The following is a 22,355-nucleotide window of genomic DNA, read 5'->3' as shown; positions in this document are numbered from 1 at the left end:
ACTATCCACTTGTACTAGGCAGTGGTGAATGCAAAAACCAAGACACATGCCACCTGTACCCTCAGTTTTCACCTCATCTCATTAGCTTTTGATTAACGCCGGCTTTCTATCCCATCCTTCCTTTAGGATGGTATACAACACACCACAGCCCTCATTTTTTTTCCTCGGAACAATGATCCTATGAAGCAGATTGACCTCAGGGAACATGAATAGCCCCAATCAATCAGTGAATTTGCATGTCTGAGGGTGCACTTAAACCTAAATCACTCAGGTTAAAAACCTTTACACCTTTACACTATAGTACATTGCTTTGGGTGCAAGAGAAATGGGGAGCTGGTTACTGTTGAGGCAAAGACACAGCTGCAGGTATGCACAGAAAGATTGTGGAAGAAGAAACGGAGAAACCAAAGTATCTTAATTTCTGAAGGAAAAGAAATCTCAGAAGGGGAGACAAGACAAGGGAGTAGTCCCTTCCAATGAGACCTATCCTGTTGGGCTGTTCCAAAAGATGTACCATGAAACTGTCACAGCAGCATTTCTTCTGGGATGAAAGCCAAGCTGATTAGTTTGTGGAATTAATTGACCTCATTTGCAAAGATAGCTGGAAATATCAACATCTTTTAGGGAAAATGCCCAGGTGGCACTAATCTCAAATAGATATATTTTCCCAAGCTCCCTAGGAGCATAACCTGTAAACCGCTTAGAGAGGGCTGAAAGCCCTATGAAGCGGTATATGTCTAACTGCTATTGCTATAACCCTCTCTGTATATAAAAGACTACAAAATAATTTTAGAAATGAGAAGAAAGGTTCTCACTAAAGAAGAAAGGGTATAGAGGCACATACACACAGATACATTTGGGAAGACTTCGTGTAAGTATTTCCTTACTTGATCCACTTGAATTCTCACTTGTCCTGCTATCTCACTAACCTATCTATGGTAATTCTTCCTCTTCTCTCAATTAACTTCATGCTCCTGCAATCTCATCACCACTGCTACTTTGCTAAGATTGCTGCCATTCCATCATCATCATCATCATCATCATCATCATCATCAGTGCCTTATTGATGAAGGTAGGATAAAAAAGTCAAGATAGCGGTCACAATTATGCAAAGTCCCACTATTTGAGTCACTTAGTGTGACTTCCCCTGTGAACTTGCAATCACTATCTTGACTTTTTGTTGTGTACCCCATACTCATGTTGCCACTTCTAACTGGTATAGCAGTCTGCCATCTCCTGGACTCAGTTGGACTTCTCCTACACTGCCGGCATGGCTACCATTTCCCCTCTCCTCAGTTCTGGCCTTAAGTGTGCAAAGTATGTGATGCTTGTCAGCCAATGGATGTGGATGAGAAAGTGAATTGTTTGAGTGTGCAGGAAAATGAAATAAACAGAAATGCTGCTGTAAAGAAATTATTAACATAATGAGCCAGCAGGAATTGGTGTGAGGAAAAAAAGGAGGCATGTATAGCAGGAACATCAGATAAAAAGAAATTGAACTGAGAGAAAAGTGAGCTCCACACTAGATAAAGACTGCTGTAGGGAATATCAAGAACAAGTACATAAAGTATCATAAAAACATTAATTTGTTGAAGAGAACAGTAAGCTGCAGAAACTGGAATAGGTAGACATATAATAAATCAACCCTTCTGCTCAGAAAAGCAGAAAAATAGGTAGAAAAGAGATACATAACCATTTACTATAAAGCATTTAAATCTAGTATCAAGTGTTAAAACTGATATGGAAAAAGGTGTTGGCTTGTTTTTAAAAGGATTCAAACAGCTTGAAAAGTAACTTTGCCCCTACAAGAAGGTGCCATCTTTCTTTTTCAGTTTCATCCAGTGACTGCCAGGCATTTACTACCTGGTTGCACTGGATGAACTGTCTGTGATAGGACCTTTAGCCAATTCTGAACATTTAACAAATTTGTTAACTGAATGGATTTCTGTGTCCAAGGTCTCTCTGTAGATCATCAAAGGCCATTGCAGAGCATAAAATTCAAGGCAAGCACTTTCAACAGAAAGGCAACTCAGTAGTTTAACTTGAGGTTTTCCTGCATAACAGGATGTGGCTGCAACATTTAAGCTTGGCTCCACCAACTAGGGCAACCTAATTGTAGAATTGGAATTTCCCATTGGGCAGACAGCAAAAACAAATGGACTTCAGATCTAACAGATCTGCCTCCTGCAGATGCCTGTTGCAAAGGATTACTTGGCAAACTAATGAAAAGGTGATAAGGAATTTCTGTTGAGATTGGAATGTCTGTCTATTCCTCTTTTCCTCTTTTCTTCTCCTTTTGTCAAAAACATTGAGATATGCCCGAGAGCCATGTAATAGCTTAGATTTGCTTGAAAGAAGATATGATTACATGATTACATGACTTCATTAGTATTATTGTTATTTTTTTAGTCAGTGTAGTTTAAAGAATGTTTCTTTAATAAAGTACATCATTGTTAGAAATAATCATTATGAAATTGATTAAAATACCTTTCTAGAATACTGTGTACATATTGTAAGCATAAAACAGGGAAAGTCAAAGACACACTACCAATTACAAAAATAATTTTCTTTGCATCCATATGGATAGTCCAAAATCTAGTGTATACAAAGTTTTCTTTGCTAAATTCTTATAGAAAAAATAATTCTATACGGAAATACAGAATTCAACAATTATTTAACTATTCTAATGTTGTAATATAGTTCCTTGTGCAGGTGTGTGTCCTCCATGGCCTAGTTCATACTAGGGCCTGCAGAGCCACGCTGAATCATACAGGAGAAAACAAACTCCTAGAAAGCCATAACAACCTGATAGTGAATACCATAACATTCTGAGATGTGCTCTACCATTGACGTCCAGGATTTGACCATATATAGAGAGAAATTGTACTTTTACAGGCTGTTTTTTATCACATGCTATTGCTCCTCCTGCCTTTGTTCTGTCTCAATAAAAGGGGCTACCAGACCCCCAATCTGGGTCGCTCCATCCCGAGAAAATTGGTCTCCTGTCTTTTCTCAACATTGGCTTCATGGGCGAACAGCGGAAACTTCACATTCTAATAAATGAAAGAATACCCATGGGATTTCCTTTTTATCTCACTTTTCTAACTCCTAAATTTTTATACATATGTGTAAAAGATATAAGATGGTTTGTTTCCTTTCTTCAAAATTTGTCAGATTCAGGTTTTTTTTTGTCAATGTTCTTGCAAAATGACATTATCATCTATATGACTAAATAGAAAGTCATAATGATATTTAAACAGTTTCTGTTAAATGTATGGATGAAAAAATTATAGAACTGTTGATATGTTTATCTATTCTGCATAAGAATACGTAACAGTAGCTAACACAAATATTTAACATATTTATTTCATGGAAGATGAAAATGAAAAAGAAGTACTACATTTACATTATATTGCTGTGGAGAACTTTCCACAGTTAAGAGAGTTATTAATACATGCAAAGAATACTGCATTGAGGGATAAAATTATTATGTTTTTGGACACATAATGTGGAGATAATAGTTTTTAATGCTGGGAAACATAGAAAATGATGATTAGCAGCAAGCTGAATGGAAGCAACATTGGAAGATCCTATGGACCATGTTAGGACAGATTGTCCTAGAAAGGATGCTATGTCATTAATAAGACTTGATGACACAATAGTTTGATAAATTATTAGTTTGTATTGCAGAACAGTAATTGCTATTATTATAAGTTTTAAAAAGATAAATAAAATAGCTTTGTATTTAAGTGATTCATTTGTTGGCTTAACTGAAAAATGGCATTTATGGATAACAAAAACAGTAACACAACCAAGTCCAAAAATATTTTGGAGTTAGGCATATTTAATCTTTAATTACCAGTATAATTTAATGTATTCACTGTAAGTAATATATTGCCTTATATATATTTTATATATATTAAGTAAAATTTTCATAGAAATAATGATATCAGCTATCAGCTTAGCTATATTGTTGACAACAATTTCCTACAAAATCTCTATCCCAAGCTTATTTTATCACTGTAGATGAAATGGTCAGAATTTTTTTTAATCTCAATCTTTATCTACATTTATTGTGAAACATATGGTGAGATTATTCACTCAGTAAAAGCAAAAGAACTTAAATTTCAGCACACATTCTCAGGGTCCAATAACTAAGCACTGTGTTATATCAGCTGATTCATATGTCCATGTTAAGCACTTAATGACATAAAATTGCCGTCTTTTATTTGTGAACTATCAGAGGCATCTGATGCAAATTATCATGGTGAGACAAATTTGAGCATGACATTGCAACAGTAAACCTGACCTTTCTTGTTTGCATCACAACATGTAGGTGGGATACTACAGATAATCCTCAACTTACAACCATTTGTTTGGTGACCGTTAAAAGTTACAACCACACTGAAAAAAGTGATTTATTACCCTTTGTCACGCTTACAACCATTGCAGCATTCCATGGTCACATGATCATTTCCAACACTTGGCAATTGGCACATATTCATGATGATTACAGTGCCCCAGAGTCATATGATTGCCTTTTGCCACTTTCTGACAGGTAAGTCAATGGGAAAGTCAGATTCATTTAACAACCAAATTACTCACTCAACTGCAATGACTCACTTAGCAACTGTAGGAAGAAAGATTATAAAATGGGGCATGACTCACTTAATAACTGTCTTGCTTAGCAACGGAAATTATCAGTCAAGTCTAGTCATATGTTAAGGACTACCTATACAATTCACATATTGTCATTTTCCCCCTCTTGCATTCATTTGGCACACCCAAGTCACAAATATCAGTTCATCTTTTCCAAGACCATTGCAAACGTAATATGAAGAAAATTCTCAAGTTAAACTGCAAGGCTCTAAATGTTGATGAGTCAGCATCTGACTGAATCCCTGTGTGTAGGAATCTGAAAACAGTCTCTAAAACAGGGCTGTCAAACTCCCAGTCTGCAAACTGGATGTGTCTCGCACTAGCGACACACAAGCCCTGTTTAGCAAAGGGAGGGGGAAGTCCTAATACATCACATGACAATGACAGGAGTTTGCCACCCCTGCTCAAAAGTATTGTCATTTGACATGTGAGATTTGATGCTTTGAGATTTAGTATTACTATATCTCAAAAATATTTAAGAGAAGGCTTTTGGACAGAAAATAAATTCTGATGACATTCCATATAACATATTTGCAATGTTGTTGGTTTTTTAAGATAAAATATGCACCATTGCACACAAACATTAAAAAAATTATGAAAGGAAAGTGGAGGAAGGAAGAGAATTTGAAATGAAAGAATTGCTAGCTTGAGTCTGTTTGGGGAAGCACCTGTACATAATTTTGTGAATGATCTCACTCTGACATGGATTTCAGGGATGGTAATTCAAGTTATATGATGGGGTCATGGACAAATCAGCTGTGGAAGTATTCCAGATTTTTGGCTTTGAACTCTACTCATAATATTTTAAAGAATAAAATTAGATGATATAACATTTGGAAGTATGGCTTTATCCTCGAGGCATCTTGTAGATTGCTAAATTGTTGGGTAATTCTGTTCCAAAACATATTTCCATTTAATTATTGTTCTCTTATTTTAAAGACCCTTGTAAAATTGTTACAGATTGGATTTATATTTGCTTGGAGCAAGTGATTTATTTCAGAAACTTAAAATGCAAATACTACTTACATTCCCAGAGATTGTCTGAAAACCTCTTTCTTTCTTTCTTTCTTTCTTTCTTTCTTTCTTTCTTTCTTTCTTTTTCTTTCCTTTCTTCCTCCCTTACTTCATTTTTTTTACATTTTTGAACCACCCTTTTTCCTCAAATAGGGACCCTTCCTTCCTTCCTTCCTTCCTTCCTTCTTCCTTCCTTCCTTCTTTATTTGTTTTTGATTCCTAACAACTGCGTGGACTCCCTGAACTTTCTTGGCAAGATTTTTCCAAAGTGGTTTCCCACTGCTTCCTTTCTAGGGCTAATAGAGAGCAATTGACCCAAGGTCGCCCAACTGTTTATGCTTAAGGAAGGCCAGGAACTCAAGTGTCTTGATTTCTAGCTTGATACCTTAACCATTGAACCAATTGGCTCTGTCAGAAATTGTGTCTAATTTCCTATATATGATACCTCTTTTTCAAGGTTTTCACAGTGCAGAAAATACCTTTAAATGTGTACAGAAAGGACTGTCTTTTCTGTCATTTCTTTACAAGAATGGACTTCAGTATGGGAAAGTACTATAAACCCACTTTAATCAAGGCCTTTGTTTTCAGCATATGGGAAGAAATTCTCATCCGGTTCAAAGTAATTTTACCCTTTGCTTATTTTGTTGAAGGAATAGGTGTTCCTATTCTGTAACTATATAGGTGGGCCAGGGGTGGGTTCCGGCAGACACTACTGCTGGTTTGCTCTTGGGTGTACCCTGCATGTGCACTTGTTGCATGCTTGATACATGCTGTGTGCACATGCACAGTAAAATAAAAATTGTTATTCACATGCGCAGAAGCAAAAAACAAGATGGCGGCACCTATAGTGCTGCCCAGAGAACCAATTCAGGGACATGGCAGGCCTGGGTCACTGCCAGTTTCAGCAACCTAGGCTGCCAAACCACAGGTTTGGCTGAAGAGGACCAAACCAATAGGAACCCAACACTGATGTGGGCTAGGTAAAATTTGTATCTGGGCAACAAAGAATTAGAAGTTTTCCCCTCTCTTTGCTTCCAGTGATTATCTGGAGTTTGGTAGTTCAGATATGGTTACCCTACTTAAACAGAGAATTAAAAAAAAAGAAACTGAGCTTACTTCCAACTGAATATATTTAGAATGAGACAATACAAACAATTTCTTCAAGTATTCAATTTAACCATGCAACTGAAAGCATTTTATTCCTTATATCAACAAAACCAAAAAGTAACATCACTATTTCTACCCTTAGCTGGGAAGAACATGGCAAATATTCTTTTCACAGAAATAATTATGCTTCATATTCTGTAAGCTAAGAACAGATGGAAACAAATATCAGCCCTCAAGTACCATTTAACAAATTGCTCCAAATCAAAACATCACCTACTGAACATGTTATGATGTAATTAATTGGTAAAATGCTGACTTTTTTTAATCTTGCAGTAAACAATTTAAACATCTGCTAAGCTTTCAAAGAGCCCAAAAGCTATACTTAAATGAATCAATGCCGTTTGACTTTAAGACTGAGAAGTAATCATCAGCAGAATTTATGAAACAGCCTTTAAAGATATGTATGAATTATTTACAAGTCTAACAGCATGAGCCTAGACATGTTTACTTGGAAGTAAATTCATGTTAGTTCAATGGGATTTTCTTTCTAGTGAATGTGCTTAGAATTTCAGCCAAAGGACATGCCCGAAAACATAATTTTTACAAGAAAATAATATTGCCATTATGGGTGGTTACTTCAGAAACAGGGTATTTCAGATTGGCTTCTATACTCAGTACCTGCTAATTAATCTCTTAGAATTCTGGATCAATTCAATGCATATAAACTTATTGCTTTGGAAAACTGCCATTAATCTTATGTTGCATTGTGATTACAGCTGTTAATACCAATAATAGTCATAATAGTACAGGAATATAAAATAATGGAAGTAATAACAATGTTAACTGATAATATGCTTCCCTTCTAATAAACCATATATATATATATATATATATATATATATATATATATATATATATATGTGTGTGTGTGTGTGTGTGTGTGTGTGTGTGTGTGTGTGTGTGTGTATATACACATACATACACACACACACAGACACACAGACACACACACAGACACACACACACAGACACACACACACACACACACACACACACACACACACACACACACACACACACACACACACACACACATATATATATATATATATATATATATATATATATATATATATATATATATATAAATAACAAAAAGGCAACAGTAAAAATATTGGGTTTCTGCCTGGATGGTCTCTTGTGACGAGCCGAAGGACAGAGAATGGAAGAGTGATCTTCCTCCCATATTTGGGCATACCGGGGGTTGTAAAAGAAATCATATATATATATATATATATATATATATATATATATATATATATGATATATATAAGCCTTGGAGGCCCTCTCCCAAACTTTTTAATTTTTAATTTTAACTAATTTGTCTTTCAATATATTTATAGACATTTTAATGTTTTTATATATTGCTTGTATACCACCAAGAATCCCTTTGTGAGGAAAACGAACAGTTTGTATATTTGATAATGAATAAATAAATAAATAAATAATGTAATCAAACTTTGGGTAGGTTGATGTATCAAAAAAGAGTACTGGATCTGTCGGAAACTATCCGCTTATAAAAGATCACCTTACATTGCAGTAGTCTCTATCTTTAAGCAGAATGATGACTTTCGATCCAAGCTTCTTTTTGGCATATCCATTATTTCTGTTGAAAATTGAATCATGCTCAATTGTGATAGGGCTACTTTATCCCCCCCCCCCCCAAAAAAAAGATACCTTTTGTCTTGAGTATATTTATTCAATTGAGCAATCTTATCTATCACTTTGTTTCCTAGTATTGTAAATTAAAGAAGCATATAGAATAGTTTTCTAATGGCCATTTAATTTCAAATATCAACCAGGGCATTGTGGAATGATGGAGAATGGTAATTGTTACATATGTGTTGTGAGGGAAAGACGCAGGAGCCATGGAATCAGAGAGTAAGATGTTTATTGCGAGATGACTGCGATTCAGAATGTGTTACAACTGTCACAGTATTTATACTCTCAGGTACCAACTGTCATTTAACTGTCATTACAACCACCAATCACAGGCTGTGCTTCGCCCGACCAATTAGAACGCAGCACAGGCTGTTGCTGGGTTATAACAGTAATGACTTTTTTAAATTCTCATTTATAGAAACTTATGTGTCAATGGTCTAAAGCAGGGATCCACAATCCCTAGGCCAAGGACCGACAGCGGTCCATTGACTACCAGGAGCTAGAATGCACAAGTGAACGATGCCCCATCCACACATACAGGAGATGCAGGACGCACATCAAACCATGCCCCAACCAGTGTACAGAAAACTGGCATGGAACTAGTCCCTGGCTCTAAAGCAATAAGAATTCTGGTTTATATTGTTCACTTCTTTGACAATAAATGTATGCCAAGTGATTTTTAAAAAACAAATGACAGCAGCATCAACAAATGTGTGCTGAAAACCCTGTCTCTAAGAAAACTGTAATAATCTAACTGATTAATTCAAACTTGCAAGTTACTGCTTTTTATTCAGCAAAATCACTATGTTACTTATTTAAAAGAGTGGTACTTTTTAAAACAAACATGTCAATACAATCCAAAAAAATAACCTAATTGGTATGAAGGAGTAGGAGATTCGAAGAAGAGTTAACCACTGCACCAAAAAACCTAAAAAGCAAAAGATATGTTTCATTGGTTTGCCATTGCCTCTTTCCTAGGACTGTGAAAAAGCGACTAGAACAAAGTCACCCAGCTGGCTTTGTGCCTAAGATGGAACTAAAACTTAAACTGAACAGGTAATTCAGCTAAACAGAAGCTAAAGACCTGGGATAGGTAGGCAGCTAAATAAATGGAATAAATAAACAATAAACAGCAATAGCAATGATTAAGTTATTTGATGAGAAAGAAGGAAAACCATGCTACTTTCAAAATTGTTTTTGCTTGATTTAAAAAGTTTTGGTTCTTTTAATCCCTATAAAACAGATTGGATAATTAGTTTTCTAGGATGATCTTTAATCATTCACAGTAGTTGGAAGGAAATTCTACAATACTTCTTCAAGAAAAAAAAATGAGACTGAAGAATGTATATAGTTGGACGGAGTTTAAGAAATAAAGAGACACATTATTTAGAAGAATTAATTGCAACACAATCTCCTATATGTAGGGCTAGAAAGGAGGCACTTGCCACATTCATTGCTCTGTTGTTGTTTGTATAGTCTGCCTTTTATGTATGAAATATGAGGCTAGATATAATGTATTTTTCAGTTCAGTAAATGCACATTTGCCCCTGTAGCTAAAAACATATCAAAAACATACATACTCTACATAAATACATACATACATACATACATACATACATACATACATACACACACACACACACACACACACACACACACACACACACACACACATTGTACATGCATGTGACTGAGTTCAGGTATAAGTGAATGACTAACAAAATTTATTATGGTTCCCTTCAGCTAGCAAAAGGAGAGCATGTTCACCATTTTGTCCCTATATTTTCCTTCTAGCATGCACATCCCTAAAATCAAATACTATCTAGCTTTTTAAGTATCTGGGATGGTTAGGTATTTATTTTTAACTGTTTTTGCAACAGTAGTCATGCAAACTTTTGTGTATAGTAACCTTGTAAATTGTCTGCTTCTCTTTTTTCCTGTCCATCAGCAGGCTCATCAGCCCAGATTTAATTACTTAATTTATTTCCTAATTCCAACAATCAGCTTCAACCCAGCCCCTTCAGTTCTACAATCACTGTAGTTTTTGATCACATGACTCATCATTATAACTAGATATTTGGAAAGTGTATGTTGATTCTATATTATCACTTTCACATGTTCTTGAAAATAAAGAATTGTTGGAAAAATATAGCAATTGAAAAAGCCTGATGCTGGAAAAATTTCATATACATGTAGACCTAAGGGATTTTTTTTTGCAGTTTTTGCTATAAATTTGGTGGATTCCAAGAAAGTTAAACAGTTAGTGTATTCTTCGCACCCTTCCCCATTTGTTTTCCTTTGTCTGCATTCTTGTCTGGGTCCTCCTTTACCTGTTCAGATAATAGCATATAAAGCACTGTGAAGCAGTATGTAAGTGCTATTGCTGTATCAAAATATTGTTAAGGCAGCATCAAATTGTTCTTTTATTTATTCATCTTGGACCTATATTTCTCACTTAAATAGAACATTTAACTCAGGTGAACATATTTTAAAAATACATAAATCAATAAACAAATGTTAAAGGCATAACAATTATTTCACATTAAAATATGCATTTGATTTAGAAATACTTTAAAATCATGATCAAATAGAGGCCAGGTGTAACACCAGAGCCCTTCTGGTTTATGCCTGCTATGAAGGCTCCTTAATGCAGTTTTTTTCCCCAGAAGAGGCGGGGGGGGGGGCAGTGTTGGGAGGGGGTTTCCCCCAGAAAGGCTCATAATGTATACAGTCCTTCAGATTATCAGGTCAGGCCCTTACTGGTTTAGATTTTGATAGTTAATACCTTAATCTGAATCCAAAAACAAATGGAAACAAATACATATATTTCAATATATGGCCATATGGTTAGAGTATTGTGCTCCATTTCACAGTATAAACTATTAAATTTACCCCTGAATCAACATTTCAGAAGTTGAGAACCACTCTTTTTTATTTATTTATTTTTGCACCTGGACAGTAACAAAAAATGATTAAATGATATATTTGTGATTGATGCTTCTTTCTCTCTGTGTTTTTAAAATACATTTCAGAGATGTGAGAACAATAAAGCTTTAGGGCACTAAGTTGGTCTAAAAATGTAATGCCCTATATTTCACCATTGCACTGTTAATGTTCAACATTTTTCTTAAAAATTGAAGGCAAGGGGGGGGGAGGATTAAAAACAGAAATATGGAAAATATAGGCAAGTGGCAAATTATGAAACCATCATCTAGGACTTCATGGGAAAATGATGAGTGGTTTTCAGGTGCCCGTGGTTAGGTAAGTCCCAACAGGAAAATTGGGAGATGGCTGGGCCCAAGTCCAAAGGTGGCATCAGCATTAATGAGCTGTACTAGTACTCCAGCAATCGCTTGAAAATGCCAGGTGCTGGCTGGGTCCCATGCAAAGGTGCCAAGATAACTGGTTTTAATAAACTTTTGTTTCTTTTTTCTTTTTTTGTCACATAGCTATTTTAATTTTCCCCAAGGCTTTCGTTCTTTAAATCATTTAGTTCTTTGTGTCAGAAGAAAGGAGAAACAGATACCAGAGAAAGATATGGCTGAGTATTTAATTTTGGAATACTAAAGTCATCTATTTCTTTACCTAAACCTGTAATAAATCAGCTAATATTAAAATTGTCTTGGATCACATCGCTCTTCACAGAAAATATCATTTGTGAAGTTTCCTTTAAACATGGTTGGCTTTGTTTTGTTTTGTTTTATTTTGGCAAACAAATGTATTTTGCAATGATGACTTTGGCTGTTGCATACATTTATACCAGCCACCTGGGAATATCTTCAGCAAAGCACAGAGTTTGCACCTTTGAAAGAGTTTAGAGTTTCATTCTGTGAATTAATCATGAGTGGAAGGAAGTTTCTAAATCCAAACTAGAATAAATTGCTCAAAAATATATATTTTAAAATCTGATTTATTTTAAATCAGTAAATCAGATTTACAGTTATAGATGAAAAGTGTAATGTATATTGAAGTGAATGTGTTGTTTGCTGCCTTGAAACAGAAGTGTTTACTTCCAAAACATTGCTTCTAGATTCTAAGCACACATTTCTGCAACCTTTATTAAGTATTTTGGATTTATATTTTTGAATAGGTATTTATATATTTGAATATGTATTAAAATTGCAAGGGAAATCTTAATTTTCTTTTAAAGCATGGTAGGTTTTAGAAAACTAACATAAACATGCATAATTTTACAGATGTAATCTGTAACTTAATATAAAATATGTGATCTTAGAAAAGCTGAATTTTGTTGAATGAATTTGCCAGGGCCATGCCCAGAACTGCCAGCTGTACTGCATGATCCTACGCATAGACACTGTGGTCTAAACAAAAAGTGCCACATAATTACATACAGCACACCTTTCCCCCCCACCAATAGGTTGCTTTAAGCCAACATTGAAAGCTACTGTTTAAAACTCATAGCAGAGTGAAGAGCTACATCAGCCTTTATCTATTGAAAAATCACTGTCTGTATGTAGACATTTTTCCACCTGCAGGTGGAAAGATACCATCTATGTTTGGAACTTAATGCTAATTTAGTTCAATGAGATTTAATCCTCACTGAGCTGATCTGTTAAATTAAACAGATTATTTTAAACTCTAATTGTACTGAATAAAAAAAATAGATTTCAGCTGTGGTGCCAGGCAAAGAGACTACAAGCAGAACTTGTTTGAAGGGACTAGAGAGGCCCTTTCTCACATCCTTTAATACTCCAAGCCATTGAGATAAACTGTGCACCACTTTAACCCTCTTCAAAAGACATCCGGATGAGTCATCGTCACTGTATCTTGTGGCACTGAAGCAATCAGTTATTTTCTATGACACTAGACTTTCAGGCTACACTGAACAATTTATCAGGGAATAATTTTAACTCCAGAATTATGCCATCAAGATCAGTTTGGCAAAAAAATATTATGCAATTCATGGGTATTTTCATAATCAAATTCTCTTTTCAATTCCTTCTATTTTTGTATTTTTATTTTCTTTTATTTGGGGAGAAAAACTGTGAAATTAACAAATATAGTGAATTTTCCTTTCCACAATCACATACCCAGTTGCATTATTTAAATTCTTTGATGTGGTCTGTATTTACAACTTCAAAACCTCCCTCCTATAATAAAAGCTTTTGAGGTTCACATGTGCTTTTTTTTTCAGACAACAGATTAAAGGTTTGAGGCAGAGTTGAGTGCTATGAGACATGATATAAGTAGGTATTTGTTTGTTTTTAAACCATAGCTTAGCACAATGAAGATGTTTTCTGTCTAGTCTGAGGTCAATTATGAAATGTGCGCAAAACTCTACCAAGGATAACAAAATGGAATCAGCTACTGATTGGAAATATCTTACACTTGCAAGCATTCATTGTGGCTATATGTTAATGTTTAGAGGGAGCAAAAACAAAATAACACCTAGTTGTCACACATTGCTAGTACTATTCAAAGCCACTGTGTATACATAAGAGCTTGTCTACATGTTAAACTTATAGTATGTGCAGTTTTCAGTGGTATCGTTGAGATTGTGCATTATAATTTCAATGTAGCATATTTGAATTTATTGGACTATTTTGTAATTCACTATGCCACTCAAAAATATTTGCTATTTGATTAATGTAGCTCTTGCATTGCATGGGCCATTATATGCAATGCTTTAGTATAAAGCATTGGAAAAAAAACCAAGCTAAGTTCCTTCTTCATACAAAGGAATATTCTTTTTGTCTCCTATAGCAGGCACATCTTCCTTTCCATGATACCCCAGGTGAACCATTTCAAGATTTTTTTCTGAAACACTAAATCTAGAAGTAAAAGTACTTTATAGATATGTCTCAGATAAACAAGGGTGATTCTTTTTCTACTTTTGACTGAGTCCAATATAGTTTGTGACAGAACAGGAAATGCCCACTGCAGTCCACCTTCCTGCTTAAATAACTCAGAATAAATCAGGTTCAGAGTTAGTAACTTTATTCATAAACTCTCATCGGCATTTCATTACCCAAACCGATAAAGATACATCTAATAATATACTAAATAACATTTGATGCCCGATAACAATATCTGAGAGCATCTCCATTCATTATTTTCTGTTCTTTGCCTAATGGCAAAGAACCTAATCCCATACGTTCATAACTTGTTTAATTCTGAGTTTCCAAATTTTGTCATAAGAAAAAAGTGAACAATCTTAAAGCCATCTTACCATCTTGTTCCAGTGCAGATATGAGCCATTTCTTAGTGTTAGACTTATAACACTATCTTAAGATCTTAAAATGTAAGCAGACATCTATTAGATTGAGCAATTAGTCCAGCAATTTGCTTTCACAGTGACCAACTAACTGCACAAGGAAGCCCAGTAGTGTCCTAGCAGATGGCCTTCATAGCAGAGGTGGTACTCAGCAAGTCCTGACCAGTTCTGGAGAACCAGTAGCAGAACTTCTGAGTAGTTTGGAGAACCATAAATACCACCTCTGACTGGCCGTGCCCACATCTATTCTCTGCCTCCCGAATCTCAGCTGATTGGGAGGAAATGTGGATTTTGCAGTAACCTTCCCTGGAGTGAGGAGGAAATGGAGATTTTATAGTATCCTTCCCCTGCCATGTCCATCAAGCCACACCCACCAATCCATGCCACACCCACCAAGCCACGCCCACAGAACCAGTAGTAAAAAAATTTGAATCCCACCACTGCTTCAGAGGCAGTCACCCCATCATCAAGGCTAATAGGTACAATATCTCAATGACTTCCAAATATTGGTCCAATATTTTGGACCAATATTGTTCTATAACTGTTCTTTAAGTCAGCCAGGCTAGTAGCCAGCACCACACTGCATGGTAGTGAAGTTCAAAGTTGAATTGTGTTAAAATAATTTTATTTTGCCTTTACCAATTCTCCCAAGCCTCAATTTCATTAGATGACTTTTGGTTCCAGCATTTTGAGAAAAGATCTCATTGTCCATTTTACCCATTCTGTGCATAATTTTCTATACCTCAATCATATCCATTCCTTCCTTTCTAGATTAAAAGATTCTAATTGTTCCAATTTTTCTTTATAATCCCTTGATCATCTTAGCCATTATTCTTCCAATCTTCACTGGCTCCACTATATCCTTTCTGAGATGCAGTGACCAAGAATAGCAATTAGCACTTAGACTTATATACTGATTCACATGCTTTACAGCCCTCTCTAAGCAGTTTACAGAGTCAGCATATTGCCCCCAACAATATGAGTCCTCAAGCAAAGAATATTCCAGATGTAGTCATATATTGATTTATGTCAAGTAATTACAATATTGGCATCTCTATTTTCAATATTCCCAATAGGTTGCTTGTTATTTCTAATATTCTGTTGGCCTTTTCTATAGTGGATATATACTACGTCAGTGATGGCTAAATTTTTTTGGATCATGTGCCAAAAGTAGGGGGAGCACAGAGCGGGTTGTGTGAAGGCATGCCCACACCCATAATGCAACACCAGTGTGCATGCCTGTGCCCCTCCATGTATGTTCATGTAACCAGCGCTCTTTCCCAGCTTTTGGTGTGCTTTTGTCAGCCTCCCCAGGCCCAGAGGCTTTCTAGGCACCTGGGGAATGCAAAAACAGCCTCACCGTCCCCAGAGGCCATCTGGAGCCTTCAGGAGGCTTCCCTGAAGACTTGAGAGGGCAAAAAACGGGCCTACGAGCAAACCGGAAGTTTGTTTCCAAACTTCCAGTTTGCCCATAGGGCCAGTTTTTCGTGCTTCAGAGGCTTCAAGAAAACCTCCAGAGGGCGACAAATGGCCTTAAAAGAAGGCCAAAGTCCACTGGCTAGTGCATGCATGCACACTGGAGCTGACACGGCAATGCCAAACATGCTCTAACAAATGGCTGTGCATGCCACCTGTGGCACGCGTGCCATAGGTTCACCATCACAGCACTACATCAACAGCTTCATTAAATTTTTTATAATCACTCCAAAACCTCTCTCATCAGTCATTGCTAATTCTGATTTACATCAGTTTGTATGTATAATTAGGATTTTTGTCACCCATGTATATCACTTGCTCATATTGAACGACCTCTATAATTTGAATTGCCAACTGCCCTAAGTGCAGAGATTCCTTTGGAAATATTTACTACTTTGAACAATTTATTGTCATCGGCAAGCTTGACTATTTTACTTGTAACACCTTATTCCAGATCATCTATCTAGATTAGGGGTGTCAAACTTGTGATATGATGGCAGCATTTAATGTGACATATCGGGACTTTTTCTCTGCCATTTAAATTAGATGAAGTGGATAAGAATTTTGGAACTTTTTAGTAGAAACAATGTATAAAACAGGGGAGTTTTGTTATGGTTTTAGTATTATAATGGTCTGGAGGAGGCAAACAAACTGGACAGTCCAACAGTCACAACTGTGATAAAAATTGACAGAACCTCAGATCATTACTGTTGTCAAAGCAGGAAAAAAAAGGGCTGAAATTGGAAAAGGAACTTCTAAAGCACAGGCTGGATGCATCATGCGCAGGCCACACCCAGCCCCGCAAAGGAAAAAAACATTGCAAAGCATCATGTGATGGCAATGTGACGCCACAAGTTTAACAGCCATGTTCTAAAGCCAGTTTTCTTTCCAGCCAGTTTTCACACACAGCAGTTAAACAGCTAAATCCTCTATCTCTTTGACGTACATAATTTATAAAAATAGACTTAGTCACATCAAGTCACTAAACTCTTACACATTTTTGCAAGTTATATTTTCCTGTGGTTCTTTTTAATGCAGGGAAAATTTGCATGTGCAATACATAAAGACCAAATTTTGTTCCAGTAGTCAGGAGTCTAATTCAGGAAATATAAATTTGCAAATAAATTGTCTAATAGTAGTTTGTTACCAGTTGCAATAAGGAATTAATCTATAACCTCTCAATGTTTTCCAAGGGTATGGGACGGTGCTCTTTTGCTCTAATTGTCAACAAATTCCATATCATGTCTTCTAATCTAATATCTAGTTTTTATATAGATAATTTAAAAAGTATTATTTCTGAAAATTTATCTAGCAGAAAAATTAAGAGCAATTCAGAATAATTTATTTAGATCTATACAATAATATAAATTTAATAAAATAATATAACAAAATCTAAATTTATTTAAATAACTAAAGGAAATAATATCTAACTTATCCTGAAGATTTAAGCCATATGTACTAGAAACAATAAAGCTGATATATTGTTCATGTAACTGCTTAACATGAAATGCCTCAAGCAATCATATACTGGAAAGGTAATAAACTAATGCAACATAAAATATTTGGTACATAGGGATGTGCCAAATACTCCTACATGTAAATTCTTATGGAATGAATGTCTTGAGAAACTGTTGGATGAGATTCTGAATGAGGTTCTATGAAAGACTAGATGTCCCTGAAGGATTGGGAACAGTGGAGATTGCCTGCCAGCCAGAAAATTCTGGTAAATACAATCTTCCAGACAAAGATTGTGATATTATCCACTGGCACTCCGGACAGCTGATCCTTGTAAAGAGACTGCAAGAACTGAGATATTTGTGGTTGACTCATGAGCTGAGGGGCTGAGGGTGGAGGGATTTCAATCAAGTTCACAGCTATAATGCAACCTACTTAGATAAGAGATTTGCAAAGGCCTCACTTTCTTAATCATTACCAGATGCAATCAATTAACATTTTTAAAAGAGATTTTCCAAATGGTGGATAAAAGAAATCCACTTGGTGAGTCAACGTTCTTTATGGATTAAAGAAGGAAAAAGGGGCTTTTAAAAAGCCTAAAAGCTTAAGAATAGGTTATAAGAAAGTTTAAAATGAATAAATTTTGAAAAAGTAAATTTTGGTGATAGTGCTTTTGAAATATTGGAATTAAACTGACAGATGAACCTGACCCAACAAACAGAATGTTATCTGTTTAACATTAAAGAGTGTAGACAATTGATGAATTTTACAATCTAAAGATAAAGTTAATATAAGTCAGATTGCAATTGGAATGTAAGCACAAAGTGCCACTTGAGGCGAAGGTATTAATGAACTGGGGGGGGGGATGGGAGGGAGAAGAAAGCTATTGACCTTCCTTCTTATAACTAAGATACTTTCACTTTTGAATTTTAATATTTGAATGGCAATTACTTAAAAAAACAGCAAAAATAGGAGAATGGAAGACAAGTTTGTTAGTGCCACCTGCAGAAAGAGGAATTACATCAGAGTTGTTTCAGATTTTTGAGCAATTAAGTAAAACGTTGGAATTTAATAATGTTGATATTTTTGATGGAAAATATCATATTTTTCATATGAGGAATTATAGGTGAACACAAATGGTTAACACGGCATACGTTACCAAGAATTCTACCAAGGGAAATACAAAATAAAATCAAGGTGGCAGCTGATGGCAGAAGGACATGCTTGTCAATGCTTTTTCTATTTATGAGAGTTCCTTGGTGATCTCTTGTTTTCTTGGAGACCCAAACTAGTAACATCATCTGTGCTAGTCAACACTGTTGACTATCAGCACTAGCATTGATAATGTTACCTAGTTTGTGTAATAAAACGTCTGCAAGAAAACAAGCATGTTCAAAGAGACCAAGGAAGCTACAAATACTCTCCTTTGTTGGTTATCAGATTCAAAATAGGCATAAGATACTGACTTTAAAAGGAATTTGGTATAAATGATGAACATGTAATTGCTAAATGTTTAAATTTTTATTGAATCAGAAGACAAGTGAAAGAGTGTATGATAAAGTGGACTAATATACAGATGGAACAATGGTAAAATATGTGATTGAAAGGACTGGAATTTACTCGATGCAGTAATCTTAAAGAAAATTTTATGTAATTACGCAATGTTGATATATGATATCAGAAACAACTAGAATGTATACAGGTATTTGAAATTTATATTGGAAATAGAAAAACAAGAAGGGTACTTTTATCATGTTTCGTGGATGTGCAAAAAAAGTTAGATTTGGTGTTCCAATGCATACATTAATTCAGAAAATTTTAAAGATTTTAAAGATTAATATATAACTGAAACCAAAACTTTTTCTCTTGGGACCTATAGATAAACAATTGAGGCAAAAAAGGCATGAAGTTTGTTTCTATTGCTAATAATATCAACAAGATTATTATACAACCAAAGATGAAAAATTCAGCAATACTTACAATGAAGGAATGGTTGGTAAAGGTGATAAAACTTGCTGAGATGGCCAACTTGACCTGTATAATTAAAGAAAAGACAATATTTATTGCTGATTGGAAACTATTTGTGGACTTTTTGCATCAAACAGAAAAAATGAACTTATGATCTATGGCTTTGATAAATTATAGAAAGAAAGTCACAATTATAACTGCTATAAATAGGCTACTTCTTTATACCCTGGTTCTTTATTTTCTACTTTTCTTTATTATACTTTTTCTTTTTGTTCTTTAGCTTTCTCTCTTTATTTCTTCTATTTTACTTTTTTCCATTATTTTATTTTACTTTCTGTTAATTTTTACTCTTGATTTTAAAGCTTTCAATAAAATTATATTTTAAAAAGAAAGTTTGCTGAACATAGAGCATAATATGAAGTCATATCCCTGAAGTGACAATAGTGCATCTCTATTCATAGCCTGTAAAGATGAAGGAAGGAAAGGAGGTGAACTTTTAGACTGGAAGAAGTCTATTGTCCCTCCAGAAAATATCTTGCAGAAAGCTCCACAACCCAGGCCTTTTAGCAGTTCCAAGAAGGCTCTTTGCACTAATCAGGTGACCCTGAGGACACAGACTGAAGCAGCCCAACGACTTTCTAAAACATTCAAATGATCAGCTATCTGCAAGAATATAAATTCTTCCATCCGGTCAGAGCTAAAGAAGCTTCTTGGATGAGAAGCAAAATGTCTTCAAAGAAAAACAAGAAAGTCCAGTTGCCACTTGAAAAGCACCTTTGGGACATTCTGTTTTCTCATTCTTCTCTCGTTGAAGTTCCTCCCCCTTCCCCCTCCTCCTTCTTTTCCTACTGCTGTATCATTCTGTCTCATTCTGTCTCCTGATTCTCCTCTTCTTATATTTAATCTGTATTTACTCCTCCTCCACCACCTCCTCTTCCTCCTCTGTCTCCAGTCTCAAAATATTGTCACAGACCATTACAATATCTAGCTTCTTGGAATCTTAAACTCTACTTTCTATATTTGTTCCTTACATTTTAATAATACTGGAATAGTTCTGGCAGTACACTAATTTATTTAAATATAGTTAATGGAACAGAAAATGTGTGAATTGGGAATAGTATATAACTTCTTCAAGAAACTTGGTGGCTCCTTTTTTTATTTTGCTGTTTTTAACATTATTTTAGTCTGGTCTATCCATCTGATTTGATGTTTCTGCTTAAAATTTATCCAGTTTTGTATATTAATAAATAACAAGTCTTAAGGACATTCTAGACAATAACCCACTGAATGTTTTGTACAAAAATGTTTTAATAAAAATAACATATATCTATCAAACAAATGGTTTAAGCATATTACTGTAAGAATAGAATAAGAGTAAGATTGTGTATAGCAACTTAAAAGTAAAACTAAAAACTCATCTTGAAATCAAAAGTATTTTGTAAAAATATGTAAGCAATAAACTACAAAAAGTGGAACATATCTTCCAGTGTGTGATACTATCTAGGTATTGTTAGTTGGAAGCTTTTGCCAAAACAATTTGCTACTTGTGTGAACACTGGGATATTTTTGAGATTAAATGTCACTAACAGAACTTCAGAGAGGTGAGGTTCATCCTTGCTGTTCACATGGTGAGTTTTAACCTATAACTAGTGATGGGATTCAAAATGTTTACTACTGGTTCTGTGGGCATGGCGTGGCTTGGTGGATGTGGTTTGGTGGGCATGGCTTGGTGGGTGTGGTGGGATAAGGATACTGCAAAATCCCCATTTTCTCCCCACTTTCTCCCCACATTCTCTTCTCCAGAACTGGTCAGAACCAGCTGAATACCACCTCTGCCATAACATAGTGCCTGAATATGCCCTAGTATGGGCCACATCAGAATAGTGGAAAAAATACATTTGTAAATATATGCAATGCCCTGAGACACAATTTTAAAAACATTCTTATGGGATACTCTTTGCAAACCAATTCAAAACCAACCAGCAAATGTTTATTCTTCTATCTGTGGCATGCTCACAGGACATGAATCACTGAGTACTTCCAACTAATCAATTTGAGAATGTAAAAGATGTCATTCACTCAGTGTCCTGTCTACTGGTGACCTAGGAATAATATGAATTCCTTTATATCAACATGTTCTTTATATCAAAGAATATGAAATAGATTGCTCAGTCATCCACATTTTTAGTATGTGTAGTATGTGTTGCACATATTTGTCTAGCTAGTTGATGAAGTATGCAAATATGGTAAGAAGGTATGGATGGTGGTGAACTAACAGAACCTTTAACAGAGAATCCCTACTTCAAAAGTTGGAACTATTTTCTGACATGGAAGTGAAGGAAAATATTTTGAAGGCAAGAAGAGGCAGGAGTTCCTGCCATCAAGAACAGATTGCCCAGTGAGGATGAGAAGGAGGTTAAGCTTTACTTTCAAATAAGCTCACCGAAAACCAAAAATAATTGACTGACAATCTAAATGAACTAATGTTGTGTTCTCAAGAAGGGCTAGAACTATTTCTGAAGTGGATCAAAGACCTTTTCCTTAGAATTGCTGGACAATCCAAAGACCAAGTAAACGCCCTTACAATTGCTCTTGTCAAGAGGACCACCATTTAATATCTGTGGTGGAGAACAGACTTTGGATTACTAGACCTTATATTCTGGATATAATAGTAAGTCAAACTGTAGCATGCCATGGATAAGAATTTCTGAACCTGAAC

The 22,355-nt window shown here is 35.3% G+C and overlaps 1 protein-coding gene across 6 annotated transcripts in view; it reads right to left on the bottom strand.

Moving 5' to 3' along the window:
- CREB5 (cAMP responsive element binding protein 5) overlaps nucleotides 1-22,355 on the bottom strand; it is a 270,328-nt gene that overhangs the window by 223,517 nt on the left and 24,456 nt on the right. For all 6 annotated transcript variants that reach the window (XR_004256939.1, XM_032236840.1, XM_032236845.1 and 3 more), the window contains exon 2: nucleotides 19,649-19,702. The gene's annotated coding sequence lies outside the window, so the exon portion shown is untranslated. The remainder of the gene's footprint in view (nucleotides 1-19,648; nucleotides 19,703-22,355) is intronic.

Source organism: Thamnophis elegans, chromosome Z (genome assembly GCF_009769535.1).
Source record: "Thamnophis elegans isolate rThaEle1 chromosome Z, rThaEle1.pri, whole genome shotgun sequence".
In the NCBI taxonomy this organism is placed as follows: domain Eukaryota; kingdom Metazoa; phylum Chordata; class Lepidosauria; order Squamata; family Colubridae; genus Thamnophis; species Thamnophis elegans.
The sequence above is the reverse complement of the archived record's forward strand: the minus strand, read 5'-3'. Positions and strand labels throughout refer to the sequence as shown.